The sequence below is a fragment of the Aquarana catesbeiana genome, linkage group LG05 (genome assembly GCF_042186555.1).
Source record: "Aquarana catesbeiana isolate 2022-GZ linkage group LG05, ASM4218655v1, whole genome shotgun sequence".
Taxonomy (NCBI): domain Eukaryota; kingdom Metazoa; phylum Chordata; class Amphibia; order Anura; family Ranidae; genus Aquarana; species Aquarana catesbeiana.
The window spans coordinates 380,422,404-380,430,552 of record NC_133328.1 but is presented as its reverse complement, the minus strand read 5'-3'; positions in this window follow the sequence as shown (position 1 = coordinate 380,430,552).

Genomic DNA, 8,149 nt, shown 5'->3' with positions numbered 1-8,149 from the left:
TGAAATGAAAATCATTGCTAAAGCTGAATTGTGCTAGCATAGGTCTGGGTTAAACCATTTCATTTACAAAATGTATATTTCATCATGTTTGTTTAACCACTTCAGCCCCAGAAGAATTTGCCCCTTTTCCTGACTAAGCCATTTTCTCCTTTCGTTTTCCAGGACAGCATCTGAAACATAGGGCTCCTCCCTCTGGGACAGGAAACACGTATGTCCAATTAGATAAAAGGTGGTCCTACAGGCCTCCCTCTTCAGGTTTTGTGTTTCCTGCCAGACGGGAAGGAGCATGTTAAGGGACCTAAGGGGAGCTCCTTATCTCAAGGGCTGTCCTGGGAGAGCCTCTGGCGTGGACTGTCTTCTGCCTGTAAGTACCCCTCTGTCCTGTCAGGGAAGAGTAGGGTCGCTATATACCACCGCTGCCTTTTGCTCAGGGAGAGCAGGACCCTGGTGCTGCTGCAGACCCCGCCACCCATGCCCCGCTAGGTACCTGTGTTTTGGCCGGTGGGCAGGAGACGCTCAGCTGGCCATGCTGGTACCTTCTCCGGTCTTCTGGGTTCAGCGTGCGGCGTGGGGGGGCGGGGCTTCTGCGCTCCAGCATGAGGAAGTGATGAGAGCGTACTTCCAGCAGAACTGCGTCATCAGGGGGTGCTGCGAGGCATGGTCCAGTCTCTTGGGCACAGCGATGTTTCCACAGGCGTTCGAAGCGGTGGATAAAGGCTCAAGAAGACTGAATGAGCACCAGGGACCATGGAGGGTACAGCAGTACAGGACTAAGGTTCAGCAGGCTCCGGAACCTCTCAGGTAAGCGTGGTGAGGGCAGAGCGTGGCTTACACTGGCGGGTCAGGTTCCTTTAGACCTAAAAGAGCTCTCCCTGGGTGGGGAGCCACAGGTGATGGGCTGGGCACTTCCTAGGCTTACCCTAAACACAGTGGTGGTGTGGGTCAGGGCTGTATTCTAATGAGGGATTGTTTGTCTTTTTTAATTTCAGGTCAAACAAGATAGGACCCAGATACAGCTGCATAGGAAGAAATGTGCCGTATATCGGACTAAGTTAGGTGCCAATTGGGAAAAGCCACTTTGCCCTGAGTGTGTCAGCAGTTTAGTCAAGGATGATTCAGTGGCAGCATGTCACAAAATCCTGACATCTGTTAAGGTTGAGATTGCATCCACATTCCAGTCCTTCAAGGGTATGATGGATCGAATGTAGGGTCCCTCTTTATCCTTACCCAAGGCAGTGAGTATGCCTTCCTTATCCGAGCCTAGGAGGATGAGGGGGATAGGGAGAGGGTGCCGAGATCACTAGCCTCCTCTCAAGCGGGTTTAGCATCCGATTCTAAAGAAGAGGATTCCTCCAGGGGTTCCAGATACAAATTGTCTCTGGACGATGTGGGGGATCTTCTAAAAGCGATCTATGACACATTGGAAATTCGTGAGGAGCAGGTCCAGCTTTCTAAGCATGACCTTATGTATCAGGGGTCTAGTACACATAAGAACAGGGTATTCCCCGTGCATAAATCTCTAATAGCAAACAAGATTCTGTGTTGGGCCGAGGTAAAACTGTCCTCATTATCAGCCATTCATCTGAAGGGCTCTCAGAATTCACTGGCGGATTTTCTCAGCCATCAGCGTTTAAGTCAGGACAAGTGGTCCCTCAACAGGGAGGTGTTCAAGGAGATTGTACTATGGTGGGGTCAGCCGGAGATGGACCTCTTTGCCTCAGAAGGCAACAAGAAGGTGGCACAATTCTTCTCCATCCATCCGCTGGACCAGGCCAGGGGGATAGACACCTTTGCCAATCCTTGGCAGTTCAGTCTATGTTACGCTTTCCCTCCAGTGAGGCTGATAGCCGCGGTTCTCCAAAAATTTTTGGCAGAGTCAACAGACCTCATCCTGGTGGCGTCATTTTGGCCAAGGAGACCTTGGTTTGCCAACTTGAAGAGACTGGCCATTCGTCCCCCATTATCCCTTTTGATCAGGGAGGACTTGATTTCTCAGGGCCCTATCCTACATCCACAAATACAGAACCTCAAACTTACAGCCTGGTATCTGAGGAACAGCTGTTGAGGTCTCAATGATTTTCAGAAAGAGTGATTAAAACTCTTCTGGAGTGCCATAAACCGAGACCAGGGCAATTTATGCCAAAGTATGGAAGAGGTTCAGTTCCTGTTTGCAGGAGCAGGGACTAGAGCATCCTGGGATTCCAGCAGTCCTGGATTTCCTTCAGGCAGGTGTAGAACTGGGTCTTTCTATCAGTACTTTGAAAGTTCAGACCGCTGCATTAAATGTTTTCCTTTAGACCTCACTTCAGCAGAATCAGTTAGTTAAACTTTTCAAGGCTCTGGCAAGATCCAGGCCGGTGAGGGTAAGGGCCTGCCCCAGCTAGGATCTATCCTTGGTCCTCAGGGCCCTCACCAGAAGTCCCTTCGAACCCCTGGAAGAAGCAACGCTGAAATGGGTGGTGCTTAAAATTGTTTTTTTGATAGCGATCACGTCAGCCATAAGGGTGAGTGATCTGCAGGCTCTCTCTATTAGAGAGCCATTTTTTTTGTTTTTGGAGGATAGGATCGTACTTAAGACTGACCCTAGTTTCCTCCCTAAGGTAGTATCCACGTTTCATAGAACGCAGGACATTGTCTTACCGGCATTTTTTTACTCCTCAGAGACAGATGAGGAAGGATCTTTGAGTTTATTAGATGTTAAAAGAAGTCTTTTATTTTATTTGGAAGCCTCGAGTAGTTTAGGCAGTCCGATTCTCTTTTTGTTAATTTAGCACAAGGGCTATAAGGCGTCTAAGTCTTCCATTGCTAGATGGATAAGACTGGCGATTATAAAGGCTTATGAGTTAGAAGGGATGCAAGCACCATTAGTTAAGGCACATTCTACCAGGGCAGTCTCACTTTCATGGGCAGAGAGGGTCAGTGCCTCTCCGGAGGTCATCTGCAAGGCAGCAACATGGTCCAGCTACTCAACGTTTGCGAGACATTACCGCCTGGATTTATTGTCTGATAAAGAACAGACATTTGGCCAAAAGGTCCTCCAGGCAATGGTCCTGCCCTGACAAAGTAAGCTTCTTGCTTATCTCAGAGGCTGTCCTGGAAGACGAAAGAAGAAAACCGGAGTTAGACTTACCGGTAACTCTTTTTCTAGGAGTCTTCCAGGTTTTCTAGCAACTGGTGTTGGAGGTATGTACTGACGTTGTGTTAGTGTCTTATGTCTTTCAGAGCCTTCCGGTAGTTATTAGTTAAACTGAAGAGGGAGGCCTGGAGGACCACCTTTTAACTAATTGGGTTTACGTGTTTCTTGTCCCAGAGGGTGGAGCCCTATGTCTCAGAGGCTGTCCTGGAAGACTCCTAGAAAATGAGTTACCGGTAAGTCTAACTCAGTTTTTTTGCGATACAGCACTGCGTCGCTTTAACTGACAATTGCGTGGTCGTGCAACGCTGTACCCAAGCAAAATTGATGTCCTTTTTCCCCCACTAATAGAGCTTTCTTTTGGTGGTATTTGATCACTTCTGCGGTTTTTATATTTTGTGCTATAAACAAAAAAAGAGCGACAATTTAGAAAAAACTTGTACTTTTTGCTATAATAAATATCCAAAAATTTAAAAAAAAAAGTTTTCCTCAGTTTAGGCCAATATGTATTCTTCTACATATTTTTGGTAAAAAATAAATTGCAATAAGCGTATATTGATTGGTTTGCGCAAAATTTATAGCATCTACAAAATAGGGGATAGATTTATGTTATTTTTATTATTTATTTACTTTTTTTACTACTAATGGCGATGATCTGCCATTTTTATTTTTTTTTTATTTTTTTATCAGGACTGTGACATTGCGGCAGACAGATTGGACACTTTTGACACTATTTTGGGACCATTGACATTTATACAGCGATCAGAGCTAAAAACAGCCACTGATTACTGTATAGATGTCACTGGGAGGGAAGGGGTTAACACTAGGAGGCGATCAAGGGGTTAACTGTTCAGTAGGTGTGTTCTAACTGTAGGGGGGATGAGACTGACTAGGAGAGGAGACTGATCTGTGTTCATACTTAGTATGAACACACAATCTGTCTCCTCTCCCCTGAGAGAATTATGATATGTGTGTTTACACACAGATCCCGGTTCTCGCTCTGTCACAAGCGATCGTGGGTACCTGGCCGTCATCACGCCTGCCGGGCACGCGTATTGGCTCTGGGGATACGTGGCATCTTAAAGGAGCCATGTACAGCTATAGCGATTTGCGCAGCCGTGCCAAGCTGCTGCAGTATAACTGTGTCGCCTAGTGGTTAAAATGTCTGTTTTAAAGAAAGCTGTGAAAGTATGTGTACAGTATACATGTTTATACCTTTAGTGTATATGTACAGTATATACAAAGTGTAAGTATTGAACACATCACCATTTTTCTAGGTAAATATATCTGTAAAAGTGCTATTGACATGAAATTTTAACCACATGTTGGAAACAACCCATGCAATCCATACATACAAAGAAACCAAAACAAATAAGTTCAGAAATGAAGTTATGTGTAATAAAATGGAATGACACAGGGAAAAGGTATTGAACATATGAAGAAAGGGAAATGGAAGGCGCGCACACCTAGTGCATTACCAAAGATAATTTAATAATAAAAATGTTTTATATAAAAGTGGGTACTCACAAAATGCAACTGACAGAAGGCCATCTCATGATGGGTAAAAGCAAGGAGCTCTGTTAAGACCTTTGCAGCCTTAATTGTTGCAAAACATACTGATGGCATTGGTTACAGAAGGATCTCCAAACTTTTGAATGTTCCAGTGAGTACTGTTGGGGCCAAAATCCAAAAGTGGAAAGAACATAATTTCACCATAAACCGGCCACAACCAGGTGCTCCTCACAAGATTTCTGACAGAGGAGTGAAAAGAATTATCAGAAGAGTGGTCCAAGAGCCAAGGACCACTTGTAAAGAGCTTCAGAAAGGCCTGGAATTAGCAGGTATAATGGTTTCAATGAAAACAATAAGTAATGCACTGAACCGCCATGGCTTGAATGCACGCTCATCACGCAAGACTACATTGCTGAAAAAAAAGCATGTTGAAGCTTGTTTAAATTTTGCTGCACAACATTTAGACAAGCCTGTAAAATGCTGGGAGATTATAGTCTGGTCAGATGAGACCAAAATTGAACTCTTTGGATGTCATAATAAACACCATGTTTGGGAGGTCAAATGGCACTGTACATCGCACCAAAAACACCTTACCAACAGTGAAGTTTAGAGGTGGGAACATCATGGTGTGGTGTTTTTTTTCAGCATACAGTATTGGCAAACTTCGAATCATTGAAGGAAGGATTAATGGAAAAATATACCAAGACCATCTACCAGGATGATGAAGATGAAACGAGGGTGGTTTCAAAGAAAGAAAATAAAGCTGCTAGAATGGCCCAGCCAATCACCAGACTTGAATTCAATAGAAAATCTATGAAAAGAACTAAAGATCAGAGTTCATAGAAGAGGCCCACTGAACCTTCAAGATTTGATGACTGTTTGTGTGAAACAATGGGCCAAAATAACACCTGAGCAAGGCATGCGACTAGTTTCTCGGTACAGGAGATGTCTTCAAGCTGCCATTTTCAACAAAGGATTTTGTACAAAGTATTAAATAAATTTCAGTTAGCGTGTTCAATACTTTTTCCCTGAGCCAATTCATTTATTACACAACTTAAATTCTGAAATTATCTGTTTTGGTTTCCTTGTATGTATAGATTGCATGAGTTGTTACCGACTTATGGTGAAAATTTCATGTAAAGAGGCACCTTTAGAAATATATTTACCCAATATATATATATATATATATATATATATATATATATATATATGTGTATATATATATATATCCGAAAGTATTGGGGTGCCTACCTTTACACGCACATGAAGTTTAATGGCATCCCAGTCTTAGTCTGTAGGGTTCAATATTGAGTTGGTCCACCCTTTGCAGCTATAACAGTTTCAACTCTTCTGGAAAGGCTGTCCACAAGGTTTAGGAGTGTGTCTATGGGAATGTTTGACCATTCTTCCAGAAGTGTATTTGTAAGGTCAGGCACTGATGTTGGAAGAGAAAACCTGGCTCGCAGTCTCTGCTCTAATTCATCCAAAAGGTGTTCTATCGGGTTGAGGTCAGACCAGTCAAGTTCCTCCACCCCAAACTCGCTCATCCATGTCTTTATGGACCTTGCTTTGCGCATTGGTCCAAATCATTTGGTGGAGGGGGGATTATGGTGTGGGGTTATTTTTTCAGGGCTTGGGCTTGGCCCCTTAGTTCCAGTGAAGGGAACTCTTGAGGCATCAGCATATCAAGACATTTTTGACAATTTGATGCACTCAACATTGTGAGAACAGTTTGGGGATGACCCCTTCCTGTTTCAACATGACTGCGCACCAGTGCACAAAGCAAGGTCCATAAAGACATGGATGAGCGAGGATGATAACTCTGGAGGAGCTGCAGAGATCCACAGCTCGGGTGGGAGAATCTGTCCACAGGACAACTTTTAGTCGTGCACTCCACAAATCTGGCCTTTATGGAAGAGTGGCAAGAAGAAAGCCATTGTTGAAAGAAAGCCATAAGAAGTCCCATTTGCAGTTTTTCGAGAAGCCAAGTGGAAGAAGGTGCTCTGGTCAGATGAGACCAAAATTGAACTTTTTGGCCTAAAAACAAAACGCTCTGTGTGGTAGAAAACTAACACTGCATATCACTCTAAACACACCATCCCCAACATAGGGGTGGCAGCATCATGTTGTGGGGATGCTTTCCTTCAGCAGGGACAGGGAAGCTGGTCAAAGTTGATAGGAAGGTGGATGGAGCCAAATACAGGGCAATCTTAGAAGAAAACCTGTTATGCAGCGTACACACGGTCGGACTTTTCGACCGGACTTGTCCGACGGACCAAATCCGGCAGACAATCCGATCCTGTGTGGGCTTCACCGGACCTTCAGCGGACTTTTCCAGTCGCAAATCTGACGGACTATAGATTTGGAACATGCTTCAAATCTTTACGTCGTAACTCCGCCGGACCCAGAAATCTGCTAGTCTGTATGCTAGTTCGACGGACAAAAGCCGACGCTAGGGCAGCTATTGGCTACTGGCTATCAACTTCCTTATTTTAGTCCGGTGTACGTCATCACATACGAATCTGTCGGACTTTGGTGTGATTGTGTGTAGGCAAGTCCGTTCGTTTAAATGGAATGGTTTAGATCAAAGCATATTCATGTGTTAAAATGACCCAGTCAAAGTCCAGACGTAAATCCAGTTGAGAATCTGTGGCAAAACTTGAAAATTGCTGTTCACAGACGCTCTCCATCCAATGCAGTGAAAGGTGGTTCTATAAAGCATTAACCCGATGGGCTGAATACAAATGCACGCCACACTTTTCTGATATTTATTTGTAAAAAATTTGGAAAATCATTTATCATTTTCCTTCCACTCCACAATTTATGTGTCACTATGTGTTGGTCTATCACATACAGTAAAATAACAATAAAATACATTTACATTTTCGGTTGTAATATGACAAAATTTGGAAAATTTCATGGGGTATGAATACTTTTTCAAGGTACTGTGTGTGTGTATATAATAATATATAATTTGTGCCTGCTATGGAGGAAATAAAGTTTTGTTGTTTTCTCCGATCTTAATAGGTTCTGATCTGGGATTTGGAGCCCAAAGTCTTTGTGGTGGTTTGAGTGGGATAAAGCCTCCAGTACTAGGCCCACATTTACATGTTAGCCAGAACTAGCTTGTTAGCCAGAACTAACTAGTTAGCTGTCCAAAGGAAGTTTTATATCTTGGCTGACTTATGCTAGAAGGTCTCTCTTTTAGTCTCTCTCTGCTTTGAAAGCCTGCTGCTGGGTGAAAAGTCTGCTGACAGAACACTTGAAAGTTAAAGCAGTATAAAACTCAAAAGCAAACATTTATTATATTGCAACTTACAAATTCTTAGATATGATGGCTGTATTCATTTCCTTTTTTAGGCTTTTTTTCTTCATTTTTTATTTGGTGATTCAGCCAGCAAGTCTGTTTTTCACGACCTCAAGCTCTTCAGCAGAATGTATCAGTTTATATGGATGAGAGAAAACCAGTTAACACTGACAGGGGTGATTAAAATGATCAGCTTT